This window comes from Oncorhynchus nerka, unplaced genomic scaffold, assembly GCF_034236695.1.
Source record: "Oncorhynchus nerka isolate Pitt River unplaced genomic scaffold, Oner_Uvic_2.0 unplaced_scaffold_2179, whole genome shotgun sequence".
Lineage (NCBI taxonomy): Eukaryota > Metazoa > Chordata > Actinopteri > Salmoniformes > Salmonidae > Oncorhynchus > Oncorhynchus nerka.
The window spans coordinates 313-26839 of NW_027039115.1; the positions used below are offsets into that span (position 1 = coordinate 313).

A 26527-nucleotide genomic window follows, 5' to 3' on the forward strand; every position below is an offset into this window, starting at 1 on the left:
ACATACATACATAACACCCTCCATACCGTACCTGTTGTCTAACAGCACCCTATCACCAGGTACCCTACATACATACATACATAACACCCTCCATATCGTACCTGTTGTCTAACAGCACCCTATCACCAGGTACCCTACATACATACATACATAACACCCTCCATACCGTACCTGTTGTCTAACAGCACCATATCACCAGGTACCCTACATACATAACACCCTCCATATCGTACCTGTTGTCTAACAGCACCATATCACCAGGTACCCTACATACATAACACCCTCCATATCGTACCTGTTGTCTAACAGCACCATATCACCAGGTACCCTACATACATAACACCCTCCATACCGTACCTGCTGTCTAACAGCACCATATCACCAGGTACCCTACATACATAACACCCTCCATATCGTACCTGTGGTCTGGGTGGGGGCAGCCTCCGCTTTGGCCCCACTGAAGGAGAAGGCAGGAGGAGCAGCGCCTCCAAACAGGGAGGAGGAGGAGACACTAGGAGCTCCTCCGGTGCTCAGAGACCCCAACAATGAGCTGTTCCCCTTCTGGCCCAAGCTAAAGCTGATGCCAGCGGGGATCGGAGCGGCTGAGCTGTCCCCCGGGGCTGTAGCGCTGCCGTCCTTGTCCTTACTGAAGGAGAACACCGGGGCCGTGGTGGTCGAGCTGGCGGCGCTAGAGGAGGGTGGTGGTGGTGTACTGACTGCCTGCTTCTCCACTGGTTCCTCTGCTCTGCTCCTGCTCTCTGAGCCTCCGTCCACCACCACAGCAGCTCCAGTCACAGCTCCAGTCCCTCCACTCCCTCCGTACTTCTTATCGATGCTGGCCAGGTGCTTTTCATAGTCCCTGAAGATGGGGTTTAGGTCACAGAGAGGGTTTCCGTTGACGTGCTTGGTGATCCAGTCCCTGACAGAGCAGTTGAGAGCTGTGAGCTGCCTACTGTATTCCTGGTTGTTACCGCTGTTAGAGGAGAGAGAGGAGCTGAGAGACCGACTGGAAACCACGGGGAGGAGCCATTAGACTGCTGCCCTGTGATGACAGCACTGGAGGAGGGGCCGCTGAATGTTAATGAACCTAGGAGAGGAGGAGGGGGGAGGAAGAGAGGGGATAGAGGAGAGGAGGAGAGGGGATAGAGGGGAGGAGAGGGGATAGAGGAGGAGAGGGGATAGAGGGGATAGAGGAGGAGAGGGGAGGAGGAGAGGGGATAGAGGAGGGGGAGGAGGGGATAGAGAGGAGGAGGAGGGGGATAGAAGAGAGGAGGGGAGAGATGAGGGATAGAGGAGAGGAGGGAGGGGATAGAGGGGAGGAGGAGGGGGATAGAAGAGAGGAGGGGATAGAGATGAGGGATAGAGGAGAGGAGGAGAGGGGATAGAGGGGAGGAGGAGGGGAGGGAGGAGGGGGATAGAGGGGAGGAGGAGGTGAAGAGAGAACGAGAATGTAAACGTTCCAGCAGAGAGAGAAGCCGTGATACCTCACAGTAGCCTTAAGGCTTCAGCTTGAGTCACCTGGCGCCTAGCAACACAATGACTGTGTTGCCATACCTTCCTCCTTCGCTTGAAAAACAAGAAGGGGGAAAAAGGCAATAGTACCGTTTGTCCATCTTGAGATGCCGTAGTCGGTAAACACTTCCTCAAAATGACTCAAGAAATGTATATTTCTCCATCTGACTAGGATGTTTGGTGAAAAGATTTGCATGAAAAGTAGCCTATCATTGAATGACAAAACAGATCTATGAAGAATCATGCCGAAGACCAAAACATCACAAAATGGCGTCATCATAAATGGACAAACTGTTTCAGATGGGAAGCACGCGGACGCCCGCAGTATGCACTGTGTTTCAGATGGGAAGCACGCGAACGCCCGCAGTATGCCCTGTGTTTCAGATGGGAAGCACGCGGACGCCCGCAGTATGCCCTGTGTTTCAGATGGGAAGCAGTATGCCCTGTGTTTCGGACGCCCGCAGTATGCCCTGTGTTTCAGATGGGACACCCGCAGTATGCCCTGTGTTTCAGATGGGAAGCCTGCAGTATGCCCTGTGTTTCAGATGGGACGACGCAGTATGCCCTGTGTTTCAGATGGGAAGCCTGCAGACACCCGTATGCCCTGTGTTTCAGATGGGAAGCCTGCAGACACCCGCAGTATGCCCTGTGTTTCAGATGGGAAGCCTGCAGTATGCCCTGTGTTTCAGATGGGACGCCCGCAGTATGCCCTGTGTTTCAGATGGGAAGCCTGCAGACGCCCGCAGTATGCCCTGTGTTTCAGATGGGACGCCCGCAGTATGCCCTGTGTTTCAGATGGGAAGCCTCAGATGGGTATGCCCTGTGTTTCAGATGGGAAGCCCGCAGTATGCCCTGTGTTTCAGATGGGAAGCCTGCAGACACCCGCAGTATGCCCTGTGTTTCAGATGCCCTGTGTTTCAGATGGGAAGCCTGCAGACACCCGCAGTATGCCCTGTGTTTCAGATGGGAAGCCTGCAGACGCCCGCAGTATGCCCTGTGTTTCAGATTGGACGCCCGCAGTATGCCCTGTGTTTCAAATTGGATGCCCGCAGTATGCCCTGTGTTTCAGATGGGAAGCCCGCAGTATGCCCTGTGTTTCAGATGGGAAGCCTGCAGACGCCCGCAGTATGCCCTGTGTTTCAGATGGGAAGCCCGCAGTATGCCCTGTGTTTCAGATGGGAAGCCTGCAGACGCCCGCAGTATGCCCTGTGTTTCAGATGGGAAGCCTGCGGACGCCCGCAGTATGCCCTGTGTTTCAGATGGGAAGCCCGCGGACGCCCACAGTATGCCCTGTGTTTCAGATGGGAAGCACGCTTGACGCCCGCAGTATGCCCTGTGTTTGACGGTAGAGAAGAAGAGCTGTGTGGCTGTGACAGCACCACACAGAGCGAGAGACGGAGAACGAGAGACGGAGAACGAGCACGTCCTAGACTGACTGACTACTGGAGCATTTCTGTTCTGTCATTCTGCCCTCAGGCACCACACTGGGAGAGGAGCTGACACACACAGCGAACTCCACTGACTCAGCTCCATTATCCTCATACCAGATCCACACAGGGAACCCCACTGATTCAGCTACATTATCCTCATACCAGATCCACAGAGGAAACCCCACTGATTCAGCTCCATTATCCTGTAATACCAGATCCACAGAGGGAACCCACTGATTCAGCTCCATTATCCTGTAGTACCAGATCCACAGAGGAAACCCCACTGATTCAGCTCCATTAACCTGTAATACCAGATCCACAGAGGGAACCCCACTGATTCAGCTCCATTATCCTGTAATACCAGATCCACAGAGGGAACCCACTGATTCAGCTCCATTATCCTGTAGTACCAGATCCACAGAGGGAACCCCACTGATTCAGCTCCATTATCCTGTAATACCAGATCCACAGAGGGAACCCCCTGATTCAGCTCCATTATCCTGTAATACCAGATCCACAGAGGGAACCCACTGATTCAGCTCCATTAACCTAATACCAGATCCACAGAGGGAACCCCACTGATTCAGCTCCATTAACCTGTAATACCAGATCCACAGAGGAAACCCCACTGATTCAGCTCCATTAACCTGTAATACCAGATTCACAGAGGAAACCCCACTGATTCAGCTCCATTATCCTGTAATACCAGATCCACACAACAAACCCCACTGATTCAGCTCCATTATCCTGTAATACCAGATCCACAGAGGAAACCCCACTGATTCAGCTCCATTATCCTGTAATACCAGATCCACAGAGGAAACCCCACTGATTCAGCTCCATTATCCTGTAATACCAGATCCACAGAGGGAACCCCACTGATTCAGCTCCATTATCATCATACCAGATCCACAGAGAACCCCACTTATTCAGCTCCGTTATCCTGTAATACCAGATCCACAGAGGAAACCCCACCGATTCAGCTCCATTATCCTGTAATACCAGATCCACAGAGGAAACCCCACTGATTCAGCTCCATTAACCTGTAATACCAGATCCACAGAGGAAACCCCACCGATTCAGCTCCATTATCCTGTAATACCAGATCCACAGAGGGAACCCCACTGATTCAGCTCCATTATCCTGTAATACCAGATCCACAGAGGGAACCCCACTGATTCAGCTCCATTATCATCATACCAGATCCACAGAGAAAGCGACCCCACTTATTCAGCTCCATTATCCTGTAATACCAGATCCACAGAGGAAAACTGATTCCCCACTGATTCAGCTCCATTATCCTGTAATAGCAGATCCACAGGGGAACCCCACTGATTCAGCTCCATTAACCTGTAGTACCAGATCCACAGAGGAAACCCCACTGATTCAGCTCCATTATCCTGTAATAGCAGATCCACAGAGGGAACCCCACTGATTCAGCTCCATTATCATCATACCAGATGATTCAGCTCCATTACAGAGGAAACCCCACTGATTCAGCTCCATTACCTCATACCAGACCAGATCCACACAGCAAACCCACTGATACCAGATCAGCTCCATTAACCTCATAATACCAGATCCACAGAGCGACCCCCCACTATTCAGCTCCATTATCCTGTAATACCAGATCCACAGAGGAAACCCCACTGATTCAGCTCCATTATCATCATACCAGATCCACAGAGCGACCCCACTTATTCAGCTCCTGTTATCCTGTAATACCAGATCCACAGAGGAAACCCCACTGATTCAGCTCCATTATCATAATACCAGATCCACAGAGGAAACCCCACTGATTCAGCTCCATTATCCTGTAATACCAGATCCACAGAGGAAACCCCACTGATTCAGCTCCATTATCCTGTAATACCAGATCCACAGAGGAAACCCCACTGATTCAGCTCCATTATCTGTCAGATACAGAGGAAACCCCACTGATTCAGATCCACAGAGGAAACCCCACTGATTCAGCTCCATTATCCTGTAATACCAGATCCACAGAGGGAACCCCACTGATTCAGCTCCATTATCCTCATACCAGATCCACAGAGGAAACCCCACTGATTCAGCTCCATTATCCTGTAATACCAGATCCACAGAGGGAAACCCCACTGATTCAGCTCCATTATCCTGTAATAGAGGAAACCCCACTGATTCAGATCCACAGAGGAAACCCCACTGATTCAGCTCCATTATCCTGTAATACCAGATCCACAGAGGAAACCCCACTGATTCAGCTCCATTATCCTGTAATACCAGATCCACAGAGGAAACCCCACTGATTCAGCTCCATTATCCTGTAATACCAGATCCTCAGCTCCATTATCCAATGGAGGATTTTCAACTCGCTTTCATCCTGTAATATCCAGATCGGACTGGCACATCGGACTTGCACATTAACTGTTCGGACTGGCACTGACGGACTTCGGACTTCCACATTAATTGATCGGACTGGCACATTAACTGATGGGACTGGCACATTAATTGATCGGACTTGCACATTAACTGATCGCACTTGGACATTAATTGATCGGACTTGCACATTAATTGATCGGACTGGCACATTAATTGATCGGACTTGCACATTAACTGTACAGCGGGTTTCTACCCCCCCAAACAATCCGTCTCTTACCTGGTGTGGTGGTCTTGGTGGCAGTAGGCGAGGTGAACCCGGTGAGGGCTGGAGTGACAGCATTGACACTGTTCCCATTGGACAGCCCAGATAGGGGTTTAAACCCTACCCCATTCCCGAACCCGGAGAAGGCTGTGATCCCCTCAGCGGCTGGCCCGGTTCCCGATGTAGGGGCCAGGGAGAACCCTTTAAACACTTTGAATGCTCCTCCACTCTGCCCCTGTAGGCAGAAAAGACAAGGAGGAAACTGGATTCACTAGGGAACTGGATGCTTCTATCTCCCTCCATTAGGCTAAAACATCACTGGAGGGGGCTCTTTAAAAAGAGTCCTGGCATCCAAGGAAGCAAGAGCTGCTTGCCTCGGGTTTATGTAAAGCTGGGAGGAAGGAAGGAAGGAAGCACTGCTTGCCTTGGGTTAATGTAAAGCTGGAAGGAAGGAAGGAAGGAAGGAAGGAAGGAAGGAAGCACTGCTTGCCTTGGGTTAATGTAAAGCTGGAAGGAAGGAAGGAAGGAAGGAAGCACTGCTTGCCTTGGGTTAATGTAAAGCTGAAGGAGGAAGGAAGGAAGGAAGGAACCCCAGTTAATGTAAAGGAAGGAAGGAAGGAAGGAAGCACTGCTTGCTCTTGGGTTAATGTAAAGCTGGAAGGAAGGGAAGGAAGCTCCATTAATCATACCAGAAGGAAGGAAGGAAACCCCACTGCTTGCTCCCTTGGGTTAATGTAAAGCTGGAAGGAAGGAAGGAAGGAAGGAAGGAAGATCCACTGCTTGTCTTGGGTTAATGTAAAGCTGGAAGGAACCAGGAAGGAAGGAACCCCACTGATTCAGCTCCTTGGGTTAATGTAAAGCTGGAAGGAAGGAAGGAAGGAAGGAAGGAAGGATTCACTGCTTCCTTGGGTTAATGTAAAGCTGGAAGGAAGGAAGGAAGGAAGGAAGGACTGCTTGCCTTGGGTTAATGTAAAGCTGGAAGGAAGGAAGGAAGGAACCCCACTGCTTGCCTTGGGTTAATGTAAAGCTGGGTTGTGAGGTCTGCTCTAAACTGAAGAAAAGGAAACAGGGATGTTATTGCCGGACCTTGGGTTAATGAAAGCTTGTTTTTCTTGGAAGGAACATGAAGGTTTCCCCCTGGCACATTAAGAAGGATGGAGCTAGTTCCTGTGGTGAAGGAAGTTAACGAGTCTAGAAAAGTATGTGGCCATTAATGGAGCTTCTAGCCACATCAATTCAATTGAAAGCTGGAAGGAAGACACACACACACACACACACACACACACATTAACACAGCTGGGAACACAACACAATGCATGCTAGTGCCCTTGGTGGCGTGAAGGTTAATCAGTCAGGCAGCCTACCTGTTCTGACCAGCAGAAGGAAGCTTGGCCTTCTTGATGGGCCTGCTCTTCATCACATGGGTTAGCGATGGAAAATGTCCCTGCCTGATGAACACCATCAGAACACTGTTAGAAAAGGATTAAATATATCACTAGGGAAGGACTCTGCTATTGTCCAAGTAATAATACATCACAGGGGCTCTTTAATATAGAAGGCATAGGACAACAATCCTCCTTACTCTGCTTGTCCAGGTTATGTAAAGCTATAAGGAAGGAAGGAAACAATCTTGCCTTGGGTTAACTAAAGCTGGAAGGAAGGAAGGAAGGAATCCTTACTTGCTTAGTCCAGGTAAATATGGAAGGAAGGAAGGAAACATCCTCCTTACTCTGTTAATGTAAAGCTAGAAGGAAGGACAACACATCCTCTTTACTTGGGTTTATAGTCCAGGTAAAGGAATACAACACATCCTTACTCTGCTATAAGGAAGGAAGGAAGGAAACACATCCTTGCCTTGTTAATGTAAAGCCAGGAAAATATACAAACATCATCCTTACTCTGGAAGGAAGGTAATAGGAAGGAACACACTACTTGCCTTGGGTTAATAAAGCTCCAGGTAATAAGGAAACATCCTTACTCTGGAAGGAAGGAAGGTAAAGGAACAAGCATCCTCCTTACTCTGCTATATAGTCCAGGGTAATACTGGAAGGAAGGAATCCTGGAAGGATAGGAAGGAAGGAAGGAAGGAAGGAAGCACTGCTTGTCTATAGTCCAGGTTAATATAAAGCTGGAAGGAATATAGGAACACATCCTCCTTACTCTGCTATATGTCTCAGGTAAATATAGGAACAATCCTCCTTACTCTGCTATAAGTCCAGGTAATATATACAACACATCCTCCTTAAGGAAGGAAGGAAGGGAAGGAATACAACACTCTTCCTTGGGTTAATGCTAATAGCTGGAAGGAAGGAAGGAATCCTCCTTACTCTGAAGGAAGGAAGGAAGGAACACTCCTTACTTGTTAATGTAAAGCAGGAATAAGGAAGGAACATCCTTAGGAAGCTAGGAAGGAAGGAAGGAAGGAACATCCTGCTTGTCTTGTTATATAGTCCAGGTAAGGAATAGGGAACATCCTTACTCTGTTAATGTATAGTCCAGGAAGGAATATACAACACAAGGAAGAGGAAGGAAGGAAGGAATAAGCACTGCTTGCCTTTACTCTGCTGGAAGGAAGGAAGGATATAGGAAGCACTGCTTGCCTCTGTTATGTATAGCTGGAAGGAATAGGAATACACTGCACTTCCTCCTGGAAGGAAGGAACTCTGCTATATAGTCCAGTTAATATAAGAACAGCATCCTCCTTACTCTGCTAAGGAAGGAAGGAAGGAAGGAAGGAAGTTAACAACACATGCTTCCTTACTCTGTTAATGGACAACAAAGTATGAAGGTAAACACTGCCAGTTACTAAAGCTGGAATATAGCCAGGTAAGGAAGGAGGAAGGAAGGTCTTAGAATATAGTCAGGTAAGGAATACAACACACACTGCTTGCCTTGGGTTAATGTAAAGCTGGTAATAAGGAAGGAACACAGGAAGGAAGGACACTGCTATATAGTCCAGGCCCTGCCTTATAGTCCAGGGTTAATGTAAACATCTGGAAGGAAGGAAGTCCAGTAAGGAAGGAATCAGGCAGGCCTTACTCTGCTATATACCAGGTTAATGTAAACTGGAATCCTTACTCTGATGGTCCAGGTAAGGAATCAACAGCATCATCCTTACTCTGCTAGGATAGAAGGAAGGTAAGGAATAAGGAACACATCCTGCTTGCCTGCTATATAGTTAATGTAACACTGAAGGAAGTTAGCTAATAGTCAGGTAATATATACAAACACATCCTTACTCTGCTATATAGTCCAGGTAATATATACAACACAACCTTACTCTGCTATATAGTCCAGGTAATATATACAACACATCCCTTACTCACAGGCAGCCTACCTGCTATAGTCCAGGTAATATATACAACACATCCTCCTTACTCTGCTATATAGTCCAGGTAATCACACATCATCCTTACTCTGCTATATAGTCCAGGTAATATATACAACACATCAGAACACTGTATAGTCCAGGTAATATATACAACACATCACATCCTTTACTCTGCTATATAGTCCAGGTAATATATACACACATCCTCCTTACTCTGCTATATAGTCCAGGTAATATATACAACACATCCTTACTCTGCTATATAGTCCAGGTAATATATACAAACATCATCCTTAGCAGGTAATATATACAACACATCATCCTTACTCTGCTATATAGTCCAGGTAATATATACAACACATCCTCCTTACTCTGCTATATAGTCCAGGTAATATATACAACACATCCTTACTCTGCTATATAGTCCAGGTAATATATACAACACATCCTCCTTACTCTGCTATATAGTCCAGGTAATATATACAACACATCCTCCTTACTCTGCTATATAGTCCAGGTAATATATACAACACATCCTCCTTACTCTGCTATATAGTCCAGGTAATATATACAACACATCCTCAACACATCCTTTATTTATTTTATTTTTATTTCACCTTTATTTAACCAGGTAGGCTAGTTGAGAACACCTTTATTTAACCAGGTAGGCTAGTTGAGAACACCTTTATTTAACCAGGTAGGCTAGTTGAGAACAAGTTCTCATTTACAACTGCGACCTGGCCAAGATAAAGCAAAGCAGTGCGACACAACAACAACACAGAGTAACATGTGGAGTAAACAAGCGTACAGTCAATAACACAATAGAGAAAAAATAAAGTCTGTATACAGTGTGTGGAAATGGAGGTAAGACCATAAATAGGCCAATAGTGGCGAAGTAATTACAATTTAGCAGATTAACACTGGAGTGCCGGGTGAGCAGATGATGGTGTGTAAGTAGTGATACTGGTGTGCAAAAGAGCAACAAAGTAAATCAAAACAATATGGGGATGAGGTAGATTGGGTGGGCTATTTACAGATGGGCTATGTACAGCTGCAGCGATCAGTTAGCTGCTCAGATAGCTGATGTTTAAAGTTAGTGGGGGAAATATAAGTCTCCAGCTTCAGCTATTTTTGCAATTCGTTCCAGTCACTGGCAGCAGAGAACTGGAAGGAAAGGTGGAATTGGCTTTAGGGATGATCAGTGAGATACACCTGCTGGAGCGCGTGCTACGGGTGGGTGTTGCCATCGTGACCAGTGAACTGAGATAAGGCGGAGCTTTACCTAGCATGGACTTGTAGATGACCTGGATCCAGTGGGTTTGGCGACGAATATGAAGCGAGGGCCAGACGATTAGAGCATACAGGTCGCAGTGGTGGGTGGTATAAGGTGCTTTGGTGACAAAACGGATGGCACTGTGATAAACTGCATCCAGTTTGCTGAGTAGAGTATTGGAAGCTATTTTGTAGATGATGTCGCCGAAGTCGAGGATCAGTAGGATAGTCAGTTTTACTAGGGTAAGTTTGGCGGCATGAGGGAAGGAGGCTTTGTTGTGAAATAGAAAGCCGACTCTAGATTTGATTTTGGATTGGAGAGTCTGGAAGGAGAGTTTACAGTCTAGCCAGACACCTAGGTACTTATAGATGTCCACATATTCAAGGTCGGAACCATCCAGGGTGGTGATGCTAGTCAGGCGTGCGGGTGCAGGCAGCGAACGGTTGAAGAGCATGCATTTGGTTTTTACTAGCGTTTAAGAGCAGTTGGAGGTCACGGAAGGAGAGTTGTATGGCATTGAAGCTCGTTTGGAGGTTTGTTAACACAGTGTCCAAAGAAGGGCTAGAGGTATACAGAATGGTGTCGTCTGCGTAGAGGTGGATCAGGGAATCACCCGCAGCAAGAGCTACATCGTTGATATATACAGAGAAAAGAGTCAGCCCGAGAATTGAACCCTGTGGTACCCCCATAGAGACTGCCAGAGGTCCGGACAACAGGCCCTCCGATTTGACACACTGAACTCTGTCTGAGAAGGAGTTGGTGAACCAGACGAGGCAGTCATTTGCGAACCAAGGCTACTGAGTCTGCCGATAAGAATATGGTGATTGACAGAGTCGAAAGCCTTGGCCAGGTCGATGAATACGGCTGCACAGTATTGTCTTTTATCGATGGCGGTTATGAAATCGTTTAGGACCTTGAGCGTGGCTGAGGTGCACCCGTGACCGGCTCGGAAACCAGATTGCACAGCGGAGAAGGTACGGTGGGATTCGAGATGGTCAGTGACAGAAAGGCAGGACAGGATGGATATAGATCTGTAACAGTTTGGGTCTAGAGGCAGGACAGGGTAGGATGGATATAGATCTGTAACAGTTTGGGTCTAGAGGCAGAGCAGGATGGATATAGGTCTGTAACAGTTTGGGTCTAGAGGCAGGATGGATATAGGTCTGTAACAGTTTGGGTCTAGAGGCAGGACAGGATGGATATAGGTCTGTAACAGTTTGGGTCTAGAGGCAGGTCAGGATGGATATAGGTCTGTAACAGTTTGGGTCTAGAGGCAGGACAGGATGGATATAGGTCTGTAACAGTTTGGGTCTAGAGGCAGGACAGGATGGATATAGGTCTGTAACAGTTTGGGTCTAGAGGCAGGGCAGGATGGATATAGGTCTGTAACAGTTTGGGTCTAGAGGCAGGACAGGATGGATATAGGTCTAACAGTTTGGGTCTAGAGGCAGGACAGGATGGATATAGGTCTGTAACAGTTTGGGTCTAGAGGCAGGTCAGGATGGATATAGGTCTGTAACAGTTTGGGTCTAGAGGCAGGACAGGATGGATACAGGTCTGTAACAGTTTGGGTCTAGAGGCAGGGTAGGATGGATATAGGTCTGTAACAGTTTGGGTCTAGAGGCAGGACAGGATGGGTATAGGTCTGTAACAGTTTGGGTCTAGAGGCAGAGCAGGATGGATATAGGTCTGTAACAGTTTGGGTCTAGAGGCAGGGCAGGATGGATATAGGTCTGTAACAGTTTGGGTCTAGAGGCAGGACAGGATGGATATAGGTCTAACAGTTTGGGTCTAGAGGCAGGACAGGATGGATATAGGTCTGTAACAGTTTGGGTCTAGAGGCAGGTCAGGGTAGGATGGATATAGATCTGTAACAGTTTGGGTCTAGAGGCAGAGCAGGATGGATATAGGTCTGTAACAGTTTGGGTCTAGAGGCAGGATGGATATAGGTCTGTAACAGTTTGGGTCTAGAGGCAGGACAGGATGGATATAGGTCTGTAACAGTTTGGGTCTAGAGGCAGGTCAGGATGGATATAGGTCTGTAACAGTTTGGGTCTAGAGGCAGGACAGGATGGATATAGGTCTGTAACAGTTTGGGTCTAGAGGCAGGACAGGATGGATATAGGTCTGTAACAGTTTGGGTCTAGAGGCAGGGCAGGATGGATATAGGTCTGTAACAGTTTGGGTCTAGAGGCAGGACAGGATGGATATAGGTCTAACAGTTTGGGTCTAGAGGCAGGACAGGATGGATATAGGTCTGTAACAGTTTGGGTCTAGAGGCAGGTCAGGATGGATATAGGTCTGTAACAGTTTGGGTCTAGAGGCAGGACAGGATGGATACAGGTCTGTAACAGTTTGGGTCTAGAGGCAGGGTAGGATGGATATAGGTCTGTAACAGTTTGGGTCTAGAGGCAGGACAGGATGGGTATAGGTCTGTAACAGTTTGGGTCTAGAGGCAGAGCAGGATGGATATAGGTCTGTAACAGTTTGGGTCTAGAGGCAGGGTAGGATGGATATAGGTCTGTAACAGTTTGGGTCTAGATGCAGGACAGGATGGATATAGGTCTGTAACAGTTTGGGTCTAGAGGCAGGTCAGGATGGATATAGGTCTAACAGTTTGGGTCTAGAGGCAGGGCAGGGCAGGATGGATATAGGTCTGTAACAGTTTGGGTCTAGAGGCAGAGCGGGATGGATATAGGTCTGTAACAGTTTGGGTCTAGAGGCAGGGCAGGATGGATATAGGTCTGTAACAGTTTGGGTCTAGAGGCAGGGCAGGATGGATATAGGTCTGTAACAGTTTGGGTCTAGAGGCAGAGCAGGATGGATATAGGTCTGTAACAGTTTGGGTCTAGAGGCAGGGCAGGATGGATATAGGTCTGTAACAGTTTGGGTCTAGAGGCAGGGCAGGATGGATATAGGTCTGTAACAGTTTGGGTCTAGAGGCAGAGCAGGATGGATATAGGTCTGTAACAGTTTGGGTCTAGAGGCAGGCAGGATGGATATAGGTCTGTAACAGTTTGGGTCTAGAGGCAGGGCAGGATGGATATAGGTCTGTAAGGTCTGTAACAGTTTGGGTCTAGAGGCAGGGCAGGATGGATATAGGTCTGTAACAGTTTGGGTCTAGAGGCAGGGCAGGGCAGGATGGATATAGGTCTGTAACAGTTTGGGTCTAGAGGCAGAGCAGGATGGATATAGGTCTGTAACAGTTTGGGTCTAGAGGCAGGGCAGGATGGATATAGGTCTGTAACAGTTTGGGTCTAGAGGCAGGGCAGGGCAGGATGGATATAGGTCTGTAACAGTTTGGGTCTAGAGGCAGAGCAGGATGGATATAGGTCTGTAACAGTTTGGGTCTAGAGGCAGGGCAGGATGGATATAGGTCTGTAACAGTTTGGGTCTAGAGGCAGGGCAGGATGGATATAGGTCTGTAACAGTTTGGGTCTAGAGGCAGAGCAGGATGGATATAGGTCTGTAACAGTTTGGGTCTAGAGGCAGAGCAGGATGGATATAGGTCTGTAACAGTTTGGGTCTAGAGGCAGAGCAGGATGGATATAGGTCTGTAACAGTTTGGGTCTAGAGGCAGGCAGGATGGATATAGGTCTGTAACAGTTTGGGTCTAGAGGCAGGGCAGGATGGATATAGGTCTGTAACAGTTTGGGTCTAGAGGCAGAGCAGGATGGATATAGGTCTGTAACAGTTTGGGTCTAGAGGCAGGGCAGGATGGATATAGGTCTGTAACAGTTTGGGTCTAGAGGCAGGGCAGGATGGATATAGGTCTGTAACAGTTTGGGTCTAGAGGCAGGACAGGGCAGGATGGATATAGGTCTGTAACAGTTTGGGTCTAGAGGCAGGATGGATATAGGTCTAACAGTTTGGGTCTAGAGGCAGGGCAGGATGGATATAGGTCTGTAACAGTTTGGGTCTAGAGGCAGAGCAGGATGGATATAGGTCTGTAACAGTTTGGGTCTAGAGGCAGAGCAGGATGGATATAGGTCTGTAACAGTTTGGGTCTAGAGGCAGAGCAGGATGGATATAGGTCTGTAACAGTTTGGGTCTAGAGGCAGAGCAGGATGGATATAGGTCTGTAACAGTTTGGGTCTAGAGGCAGGGCAGGATGGATATGGGTCTGTAACAGTTTGGGTCTAGAGGCAGGGCAGGATGGATATAGGTCTGTAACAGTTTGGGTCTAGAGGCAGAGCAGGATGGATATAGGTCTGTAACAGTTTGGGTCTAGAGGCAGAGCAGGATGGATATAGGTCTGTAACAGTTTGGGTCTAGAGGCAGGGCAGGATGGATATAGGTCTGTAACAGTTTGGGTCTAGAGGCAGGAGCAGGATGGATATAGGTCTGTAACAGTTTGGGTCTAGAGGCAGGGCAGGATGGATATAGGTCTGTAACAGTTTGGGTCTAGAGGCAGGGCAGGATGGATATAGGTCTGTAACAGTTTGGGTCTAGAGGCAGGCAGGATGGATATAGGTCTGTAACAGTTTGGGTCTAGAGGCAGTCTGTAACAGGCAGGATGGATATAGGTCTGTAACAGTTTGGGTCTAGAGGCAGTGCAGGATGGATATAGGTCTGTAACAGTTTGGGTCTAGAGGCAGGTCAGGATGGATATAGGTCTGTAACAGTTTGGGTCTAGAGGCAGGACAGGATGGATATAGGTCTGTAACAGTTTGGGTCTAGAGGCAGGCAGGACAGGATGGATATAGGTCTGTAACAGTTTGGGTCTAGAGGCAGGGCAGGATAGATATAGGTCTGTAAAAGTTTGGGTCTAGTGTGTCACCCGCAGGGCAGGATGTCACCCCCTTGAAGAGAGGGTTCTACAACATTGAATCAACATGTTAATTTGACAATCTTCTTTGTAACCGCAGTAATGGATATAGGTCTGTAACAGTTTGGGTCTAGAGGCAGGATGGATAAGGTCTGTAACAGTTTGGGTCTAACAGGCAGGATGGAATAGGTCTGTAACAGTTTGGGGCTAGAGGCAGGGCAGGATGGATATGGGTCTGTAACAGTTTGGGTCTAGAGGCAGGGCAGGATGGATAAGGTCAGTAACAGTTTGGGCTAGCAGGCCTCAGCAGGATGGATATAGGTCTGTAACAGTTTGGGGCTAGGCTCAGTAACTCGGGGCTAGCCGCAGTAATGGATATAGGGTAACAGTTTGGGTCTAGAGGCAGGCAGGATGGATATAGGTCTGTAACAGTTTCTAGGGGCTAGATGGCAGTAACTCTAGAGGCATGGATATAGGTCTGTAACAGTTTGGGGCTAGAGGCAGTAATCAGGGGCTATAGGTCTGTAAGTTTGGGCTAAGGCAGTAATAGGTCTGTAATGGATATAGGTCTGTAACAGTTTGGGTCTAGAGGCAGTAACAGGATGGATATAGGTCTGTAACAGTTTGGGCTAGCCTCAGTAACAGGATGGGCTAGGTCAGTAACAGTTTGGGGCTAGAGGCAGGGCAGGATGGATATAGGTCTGTAACAGTTTGGGGCTAGCCTCAGTAACAGGATGGATATAGGTCTAGCCTCAGTGGGTCTCAGTTTGGGCTAGCCTCAGTAACTCGGGGCTAGCCTCAGGTAACTAGCCTCAACAGTAACTTGGGCTAGCCTCAGTCAGGATGGCTAGCCTGTAACTCGGGGCTAGCCTCAGTAACTCGGGGCTAACCGCAGTAACTCGGGGCTAACCGCAGTAACTGGGGCTAAACGCATAACCGCAGTAACTCGGGGCTAACCGCAGTAACTCGGGGCTAACTGCAGTAACCGTTGTAACTCGGGGCTAACCGCAGTAACTCGGGGCTAAACGCATAACCGCAGTAACTCGGGGCTAACCGCAGTAACTCAGGATGGGCTAAGGTCAGTAACAGTTCGGGGCTCAGAGCAGGTAACCGGGGCTAGCCTCAGTAACTCGGGGCTAGGCTCAGGAACCGCAGTAACTTGGGGCTAGCCTCAGTAACCGCAGTAAGTTTGGGGGCTAGCCTCAGTAAGGTCGCAGTAACTGGGGCTAGAGGCAGTAACCGTCAGTAACAGTTTGGGCTAGCCTCAGTAACCGCAGTAACTCGGGGCTAGCCTCAGTAACCGCAGTAACTCGGGCTAGCCTCAGTAACCGCAGTAACTTGGGCTAGCAGGCAGTAACCTCAGTAGGTCTGTAACTCGGGGCTAACCGCAGTAACAGTAACGGGGCTAACCTCAGTAACAGTTTCGGGGCTAACCTCAGTAACCGCAGTAACTCGGGGCTAACCTCAGTAACTCGGGGCTAACCGCAGTAACTCGGGGCTAACCGCAGTAACTCGGGGCTAACCGCAGTAACTCGGGGCTAACCTCAGTAACTCGGGGCTAACCTCAGTAACTCGGGGCTAACCGCAGTAACTCGGGGCTAACCGCAGTAACTCGGGGCTAACCTCAGTAACCGCAGTAACTCGGGGCTAACCTCAGTAACCGCAGTAACTCGGGGCTAACCTCAGTAACCGCAGTAGCCTCAGTAACCGGGGCTCAGTAACCTCAGTAACCGCAGTAACTCGGGGCTAACCTCAGTAACCGCAGTAACTCGGGGCTAACCTCAGTAACCGCAGTAACTCGGGGCTAACCTCAGTAACCGCAGTAACTCGGGGCTAACCTCAGTAACCGCAGTAACTCAGTAAGCAGTAACTCGGGCTAACCTCAGTAACCGGCAGGCTAACCTCAGTAACCGCAGTAACTCGGGGCTAACCTCAGTAACCGCAGTAACTCGGGGCTAACCTCAGTAACCGCAGTAACTCGGGCTAGCCTCAGTAACCGGGGCTAACCTCAGTAACAATGGGGCTAACTCGGGCCAACCTCAGTAACCGCAGTAACTCGGGGCTAACCTCAGTAACCGCAGTAACTCGGGGCTAGCCTCAGTAACCGCAGTAACTCGGGGCTAACCTCAGTAACCGCACTCGGGGTAACTCGGGTAACCGCAGTAACTCGGGTAACCGCAGTAACTCGGGGCTCAGTAACCGCAGTAACTCGGGGCTAGCCTCAGTAAGTAACTCGGGGCTAGCCTCAGTAACCGCAGTAACGGGGCTAGCCTCAGTCGGGCTAGCCTCAGTAACCGCAGTAACTCGGGGCTAGCCTCAGTAACCGCAGTAACTCGGGGCTAGCCTCAGTAACCGCAGTAACTCGGGGCTAGCCTCAGTAACCGCAGTAACTCGGGGCTAACCGCAGTAACTCGGGGCTAACCGCAGTAACCGCAGTAACTCGGGGCTAACCGCAGTAACTCGGGGCTAACCGCAGTAACTCGGGGCTAACCGCAGTAACTCGGGGCTAACCTCAGTAACCGCAGTAACTCGGGGCTAGCCTCAGTAACCGCAGTAACTCGGGGCTAACCTCAGTAACCGCAGTAACTCGGGGCTAACCTCAGTAACCGCAGTAACTCGGGGCTAACCTCAGTAACCGCAGTAACTCGGGGCTAACCTCAGTAACTCGGGGCTAACCTCAGTAACTCGGGGCTAACCTCAGTAACCGCAGTAACTCGGGGCTAACCGCAGTAACTCGGGGCTAACCGCAGTAACTCGGGGCTAACCTCAGTAACCGCAGTAACTCGGGGCTAACCGCAGTAACTCGGGGCTAACCTCAGTAACCGCAGTAACTCGGGGCTAACCTCAGTAACCGCAGTAACTCGGGGCTAACCTCAGTAACCGCAGTAACTCGGGGCTAACCTCAGTAACCGCAGTAACTCGGGGCTAACCTCAGTAACCGCAGTAACTCGGGGCTAACCTCAGTAACCGCAGTAACTCGGGGCTAACCTCAGTAACCGCAGTAACTCGGGGCTAACCTCAGTAACCGCAGTAACTCGGGGCTAACCTCAGTAACTCGTAAGTAACCTCAGTAACTCGGGGCTAACCTCAGTAACCGCAGTAACTCGGGGCTAACCTCAGTAACCGCAGTAACTCGGGGCTAGCCTCAGTAACCGCAGTAACTCGGGGCTAGCCTCAGTAACCGCAGTAACTCGGGGCTAGCCTCAGTAACCGCAGTAACTCGGGGCTAGCCTCAGTAACCGCAGTAACTCGGGGCTAGCCTCAGTAACCGCAGTAACTCGGGGCTAGCCTCAGTAACCGCAGTAACTCGGGGCTAGCCTCAGTAACCGCAGTAACTCGGGGCTAGCCTCAGTAACCGCAGTAACTCGGGGCTAGCCTCAGTAACCGCAGTAACCGCAGGGCTAGCCTCAGTAACCGCAGTAACTCGGGCTAGCCTCAGTAACCGCAGTAACTCGGGCTAGCCTCAGTAACCGCAGTAACTCGGGGCTAGCCTCAGTAACCGCAGTAACTCGGGCTAGCCTCAGTAACCGCAGTAACTCGGGGCTAACCTCAGTAACCTCAGTAACCGCAGTAACTCGGGGCTAACCCAGCAGTACCTCAGTAACCGCAGTAACTCGGGGCTAACCTCAGTAACCGCAGTCGGGCTAGCCTCAGTAACCTCAGTAACTCGGGGCTAACCGCAGTAACTCGGGGCTAACCTCAGTAACCGCAGTAACTCGGGGCTAACCTCAGTAACCGCAGTAACTCGGGGCTAACCTCAGTAACCGCAGTAACTCGGGGCTAACCTCAGTAACCGCAGTAACTCGGGGCTAACCTCAGTAACCGCAGTAACTCGGGGGGGCCTCAGTAACCGCAGTAACTCGGGGCTAACCTCAGTAACCGCAGTAACTCGGGGCTAACCTCAGTAACCGCAGTAACTCGGGGCTAACCTCAGTAACCGCAGTAACTCGGGGCTAACCTCAGTAACCGCAGTAACTCGGGGCTAGCCTCAGTAACCGCAGTAACTCGGGGCTAACCTCAGTAACCGCAGTAACTCGGGGCTAACCTCAGTAACCGCAGTAACTCGGGGCTAACCTCAGTAACCGCAGTAACTCGGGCTAGCCTCAGTAACCGCAGTAACTCGGGCTAGCCTCAGTAACCGCAGTAACTCGGGCTAAGCCTCAGTAACCGCAGTAACTCGGGGCTAGCCTCAGTAACCGCAGTAACTCGGGCTAAGCCTCAGTAACCGCAGTAACTCGGGGGGCTCAGTAACCTCAGTAACCGCAGTAACTCGGGGCTAGCCTCAGTAACCGCAGTAACTCGGGGCTAACCTCAGTAACCGCAGTAACCTTGGGCTAACCTCAGTAACCGCAGTAACTCGGGGGGCAGTAACCTCAGTAACCGCAGTAACTCGGGCTAACCTCAGTAACTCAGTAACCGCAGTAACTCGGGGCTAACCTCAGTAACCGCAGTAACTCGGGGCTAACCTCAGTAACCGCAGTAACTCGGGGCTAACCTCAGTAACCGCAGTAACTCGGGGCTAACCTCAGTAACTCGGGGCTAACCTCAGTAACTCGGGGCTAACCGCAGTAACTCGGGGCTAACCTCAGTAACTCGGGGCTAACCTCAGTAACTCGGGGCTAACCTCAGTAACTCGGGGCTAACCTCAGTAACTCGGGGCTAACCTCAGTAACTCGGGGCTAACCTCAGTAACTCGGGGCTAACCTCAGTAACCGCAGTAACTCGGGGCTAACCTCAGTAACCGCAGTAACTCGGGGCTAACCTCAGTAACCGCAGTAACTCGGGGCTAACCTCAGTAACTCGGGGCTAACCTCAGTAACCGCAGTAACTCGGGGCTAACCTCAGTAACTCGGGGCTAACCTCAGTAACTCGGGGCTAACCTCAGTAACTCGGGGCTAACCTCAGTAACTCGGGCTAACCTCAGTAACCGCAGTAACTCGGCTAGCCTCAGTAACCTCAGTAACGGGGGCTAACCTCAGTAACTCGGGCTAACCTCAGTAACTCGGGCTAACCTCAGTAACGCAGTAACAGGGGCTAACCTCAGTAACCGCAGTAATCGGGGCTAAGCCTCAGTAACCGCAGTAACTCGGGGCTAACCTCAGTAACCGCAGTAACTGGGGCTAACCTCAGTAACCTTGGAAGTAACTCGGGGCTAACCTCAGTAACCGCAGTAACTCGGGGCTAACCTCAGTAACCGCAGTAACTCGGGGCTAACCTAGTAATGAATAACCGCAGTAACTCTAACTAACCTCAGTAAGTAAGAATGAATGGAACGGGGCTTAACCTCAGTAACCCTGGTAACCTCAGTAACCGCAGTAACTCGGGGCTAACCTCAGTAACTCAGTAAGGGAACCTCTAACCCTGGCTACCTCAGTAACCGGGTAACAGAAGTAACTCTAACCTCGGGGCTAACCTCAGTAACCGCAGAACTCGGGGCTAACCTCAGTAATAGAAGTAACAGGCTAACCTCAGTAACCGCAGTAATCGGGGTAACCTCAGAATGAATAGAACCTGTAACTCTGGGGAATGAACCTCAGTAAGTAACCGCAGTAACTGACGGGGTAAATAGAATGAATGGAACAGGCTTGGAACCTCTAACCCTGGTAATATGACTGGTAAATAGAATGAATAGAACCTCAGTAACCCTGGTAAATCAGAATGAATAGAACCTCAGTAACCCTGGTAAATGACTGGTAAATAGAATGAATAGAACCTCTAACCCTGGTAATATGACTGGTAAATAGAATGAATAGAACCTCAGTAACCCTGGTAATATAACTCAGTAACTGGGGCTAACCTCAGAATGAATAGAACCTGTAACCCTGGTAATATGACTTAGGTTAGAATGAATAGAACCAGTAACCCTGGTAATATGACTAGAATGAATGGAACTGGTAAATAGAAGGAATAGAACCTCTAACCCTGGTAATATGACTGGTAAATAGGAACCTCTAACCCTGGAATGTAAATGGAATGAATAGAACCTGTAACCCTGGTAATATGACTGGTAAATAGAATGAATAGAACCTGTAACCCTGGTAATATGACTGGTAAATAGAATGAATAGAACCTCTAACCCTGGTAATATGACTGGTAAATAGAATGAATAGAACCTCTAACCCTGGTAATATGACTGGTAAATAGAATGAATAGAACCTCTAACCCTGGTAAATAGAATGAATCGAACTTCTAACCCTGGTAATATGACTGGTAAATAGAATGAATAGAACCTGTAACCCTGGTAAATAGAATGAATAGAACCTCTAACCCTGGTAATATGACTGGTAAATAGAATGAATAGAACCTCTAACCCTGGTAAATAGAATGAATAGAACCTGTAACCCTGGTAATATGACTGGTAAATAGAATGAATAGAACCTCTAACCCTGGTAAATAGAATGAATAGAACCTCTAACCCTGGTAATATGACTGGTAAATAGAATGAATAGAACTCTAACCCTGGTAATATGACTGGTAAATAGAACGAATAGAACCTCTAACCCTGGTAAATAGAATGAATAGAACAGGCTTGGAACCTCTAACCCTGGTAATATGACTGGTAAACTCATGGCTGCCTGGTATTGTGATGCAATCATTTCCATGGTAATGTAGAATGTTTATTCAAATGATGTTCACTGATATGGCTCAAACAATGGAATGTATTATTTGTAACGTCTGTAGAGTTGAATCAACAAATAACAGGGTACACTTCCTGCTTTTACTTCCTGCTTTTACTTCCTGCTTTTACTTCCTGCTTTGCACCAAGGTAAAAAAAACAAAACAAGGTTACAACAACGTAATAACTCCCATCAGGAAGCATTTGAAAATAAAACAAATTCATGGGACCAGTTAATTTGAAAACTACTTGCGCCGTTGCTAATTAGCAACGCCGGTCCAATGAATCGCCAAATTATGGGATATTAGAACACCTATGTCTTAATAACCTTGTAATCTTCAACCTAGACGTTAGCTAGCTGGCTAGATGGTTGTCTCTTTTCTTAGCTTCAATGCTATTTTATTTCCTGACCAACCCCATGATCTGTTTCAGACAGCTTGCCTTCTGCCGAGGCCGCGTTGCTCCAATACCTGAGCTGATCACATGGTTGATTCAGAGAGGTAGAACCTCAAATATTATTGTGAAGCCAGTGTCTTTAACCTTCCCATTTTATAACCTAGCTTTGCTCCTATGGGGACACTCAACATGGCCGCCAGTCCTGCCATTATGCCACCATCCGTTCTAGTCATTCTATTTCTATGGCAGCACATGTGTGTTTAAAAAAACTCATAAAATAAAACTCATAACAGTTGACTGCTGTCATTTGGCTGGCTACCGTCACTGAAGGCCTATCCAACCCCCTCTATACCAATCACTGAAGGCCTATCCAACCCCTCTATACCAATCACTGAAGGCCTATCCAACCCCTCTATACCAATCACTGAAGGCCTATCCAACCCCTCTATACCAATCACTGAAGGCCTATCCAACCCCCTCTATACCAATCACTGAAGGCCTATCCAACCCCCTCTATACCAATCACTGAAGGCCTATCCAACCCCCTCTATACCAATCACTGAAGGCCTATCCAACCCCTCTATACCAATCACTGAAGGCCTATCCAACCCCCTCTATACCAATCACTGAAGGCCTATCCAACCCCCTCTATACCAATCACTGAAGGCCTATCCAACCCCCTCTATACCAATCACTGAAGGCCTATCCAACCTCTCTATACCAATCACTGAAGGCCTATCCAACCCCTCTATACCAATCACTGAAGGCCTATCCAACCCTCTATACCAATCACTGAAGGCCTATCCAACCCCCTCTATACCAATCACTGAAGGCCTATCCAACCCCTCTATACCAATCACTGAAGCCCTATCCAACCCCTCTATACCAATCACTGAAGCCCTATCCAACCCCTCTATACCAATCACTGAAGCCCTATCCAACCCCTCTATACCAATCACTGAAGGCCTATCCAACCTCTCTATACCAATCACTGAAGGCCTATCCAACCTCTCTATACCAATCACTGAAGGCCTATCCAACCTCTCTATACCAATCACTGAAGGCCTATCCAACCTCTCTATACCAATCACTGAAGGCCTATCCAACCCCTCTATACCAATCACTGAAGGCCTATCCAACCCCTCTATACCAATCACTGAAGGCCTATCCAACCCCCTCTATACCAATCACTGAAGGCCTATCCAACCCCCTCTATACCAATCACTGAAGGCCTATCCAACCCCTCTATACCAATCACTGAAGGCCTATCCAACCCTCTATACCAATCACTGAAGGCCTATCCAACCCCTCTATACCAATCACTGAAGGCCTATCCAACCCCTCTATACCAATCACTGAAGGCCTATCCAACCCCTCTATACCAATCACTGAAGGCCTATCCAACCTCTCTATACCAATCACTGAAGGCCTATCCAACCCCTCTATACCAATCACTGAAGGCCTATCCAACCCCCTCTATACCAATCACTGAAGGCCTATCCAACCCCTCTATACCAATCACTGAAGGCCTATCCAACCCTCTATACCAATCACTGAAGGCCTATCCAACCCCCTCTATACCAATCACTGAAGGCCTATCCAACCCCTCTATACCAATCACTGAAGGCCTATCCAACCCCTCTATACCAATCACTGAAGGCCTATCCAACCTCTCTATACCAATCACTGAAGGCCTATCCAACCCCCTCTATACCAATCACTGAAGGCCTATCCAACCTCTCTATACCAATCACTGAAGGCCTATCCAACCCCCTCTATACCAATCACTGAAGGCCTATCCAACCCCTCTATACCAATCACTGAAGGCCTATCCAACCTCTCTATACCAATCACTGAAGGCCTATCCAACCCCTCTATACCAATCACTGAAGGCCTATCCAACCCCCTCTATACCAATCACTGAAGGCCTATCCAACCTCTCTATACCAATCACTGAAGGCCTATCCAACCCCCTCTATACCAATCACTGAAGGCCTATCCAACCTCTCTATACCAATCACTGAAGGCCTATCCAACCCCCTCTATACCAATCACTGAAGGCCTATCCAACCCCTCTATACCAATCACTGAAGCCCTATCCAACCCCTCTATACCAATCACTGAAGCCCTATCCAACCCCTCTATACCAATCACTGAAGCCCTATCCAACCCCTCTATACCAATCACTGAAGGCCTATCCAACCTCTCTATACCAATCACTGAAGGCCTATCCAACCTCTCTATACCAATCACTGAAGGCCTATCCAACCTCTCTATACCAATCACTGAAGGCCTATCCAACCTCTCTATACCAATCACTGAAGGCCTATCCAACCCCCTCTATACCAATCACTGAAGGCCTACCCAACTTCCTCTATACCAATCACTGAAGGCCTACCCAACTTCCTCTATACCAATCACTGAAGGCCTATCCAACCCCCTCTATACCAATCACTGAAGGCCTATCCAACCCCCTCTATACCAATCACTGAAGGCCTATCCAACCCCCTCTATACCAATCACTGAAGGCCTACCCAACCCCCTCTATACCAATCACTGAAGGCCTATCCAACCTCTCTATACCAATCACTGAAGGCCTATCCAACCCCCTCTATACCAATCACTGAAGGCCTATCCAACCTCCTCTATACCAATCACTGAAGGCCTACCCAACTTCCTCTATACCAATCACTGAAGGCCTGCCCAACCCCCTCTCTACCAATCACTGAAGGCCTATCCAACCCCCTCCATACCAATCACTGAAGGCCTATCCAACCCCCTCTATACCAATCACTGAAGGCCTATCCAACCCCTCCATACCAATCACTGAAGGCCTATCCAACCCCTCTATACCAATCACTGAAGGCCTACCCAACCCCCTCTATACCAATCACTGAAGGCCTATCCAACCTCTCTATACCAATCACTGAAGGCCTATCCAACCCCCTCTATACCAATCACTGAAGGCCTATCCAACCCCCTCTATACCAATCACTGAAGGCCTATCCAACCCCCTCTATACCAATCACTGAAGGCCTACCCAACCCCTCTATCACTGAAGGCCTGCAGGCTGTGTATTATTAGACAGACTATAGTAGTATCAGTGAGGCAGTAGAACCACAGTGTAGCAGCCAACCTCCTCTCCCTCATCCTCCTGATCCCAGTTCCGGTCAGTCAGCTCTTTGTCGGCAATCCTCTTCGCCATGGCAACGCTGCTCTCTGGTAGACAACAACACAAGAGACGAGTCAACACACAAATGATTCAACGGTGATCCAACATATTTCAAAATGTCTCGTTATTTTTGTGAGTTTCAGTTGGTTACATTTTTTTATTTTTTATTTTACCTTTATTTAACTAGGCAAGTCAGTTAAGAACAAATTCTTATTTTCAATGACGGCCCTAGGAACAGTGGGTTAACTGCCAGTTCAGGGGCAGAACAACAGACCTTGTCAGCTCAGGGGTTTGAACTTGCAACCTTCCGGTTACTAGTCCAACGCTCTAACCACTAGGCTACCCTGCCGCCTCATGATACTATAAACAAATACAATAAAACACTAGAGAATCTCAATAACAATATTTCAACATCAGGGACATTGGACGAACATAATTAACTACAGCAAACAGCAAACTAAGTTAACTACAGTAACTAGTTGATTAAGGTGAGTGCTTTTCCCCCTATGTCCTGTTAGACTGAGTTGATGTAGTTAGTTATTATATTATATATATATATATATATATATATTATGTAGTTAGTTATAGTTAGTTATGTAACACCTTGATACTGATTTAAGTCACAAACTGTTGTACAAAGAGACAGAAAAGTGGAGGACAAAAGTAGAGCCCGTATGTGTTCTTGTTTGGTGAATAGTTATGGGCTCGCTAATGATGAAATGTCAACATAGGTAACTTTAGCTTGCACCATTAGGATGTCGAAATGCCTGGTAGTAACTAGATGTACTACTAGTTAACTAAGTAACGTTACATATAATCGAGTACGTATTTTCTCTTCTGGCTAACCATCTGTGGGTGGATTTCCTTTCTCTAATGTTCTCTAAATGTGTGTCAATATCAAAGACAATAGTAGTTAGCGGACTATAAAAAGTTCGGCGAAATATCAGTTGCCGGTAACAACACGGGTTACTTATGTATCTAACAAGTTAGCTAGTTCGCTAACCAATTTAGCAACTTGCTATTTTTTGGCATGATATATTTGGTACCTTTTAGTCACACGTGGTGCAGAGTAACATTAGAGTGTATTTTGCGTGTTTAGCATGGCCCTATAATGTGATTTATTCCATGCTAGCTACAGTAGCACCACCATCAACAATATGAACAGCCATGAAGTCTCCTGCTAGCTGTGTTGATAGGCTAACTACTGCTCCGATGTCATTGAATATATAAAATAAACATACCTTTTTTCCCCCCTTTAATTAAAATGTTCGATAACAACTGCCCTTTGATAGTAAATCAATTCCAAATGCTACTAAACTTGGAATAATCGCTGGTTGTCCGATCAGCGAAGAAGAGGAGGCAAAGCGAGAGGTTTTACTCCGCCCATCGGAATTGTGATTTATTGTGTT

The 26527-nt window shown here is 48.1% G+C and overlaps 1 pseudogene; it reads right to left on the reverse strand.

Moving 5' to 3' along the window:
* Positions 1–419: 419 nt before the first annotated feature.
* Positions 420–26527, reverse strand: LOC135567305 (nuclear pore complex protein Nup50-like; annotated as a pseudogene).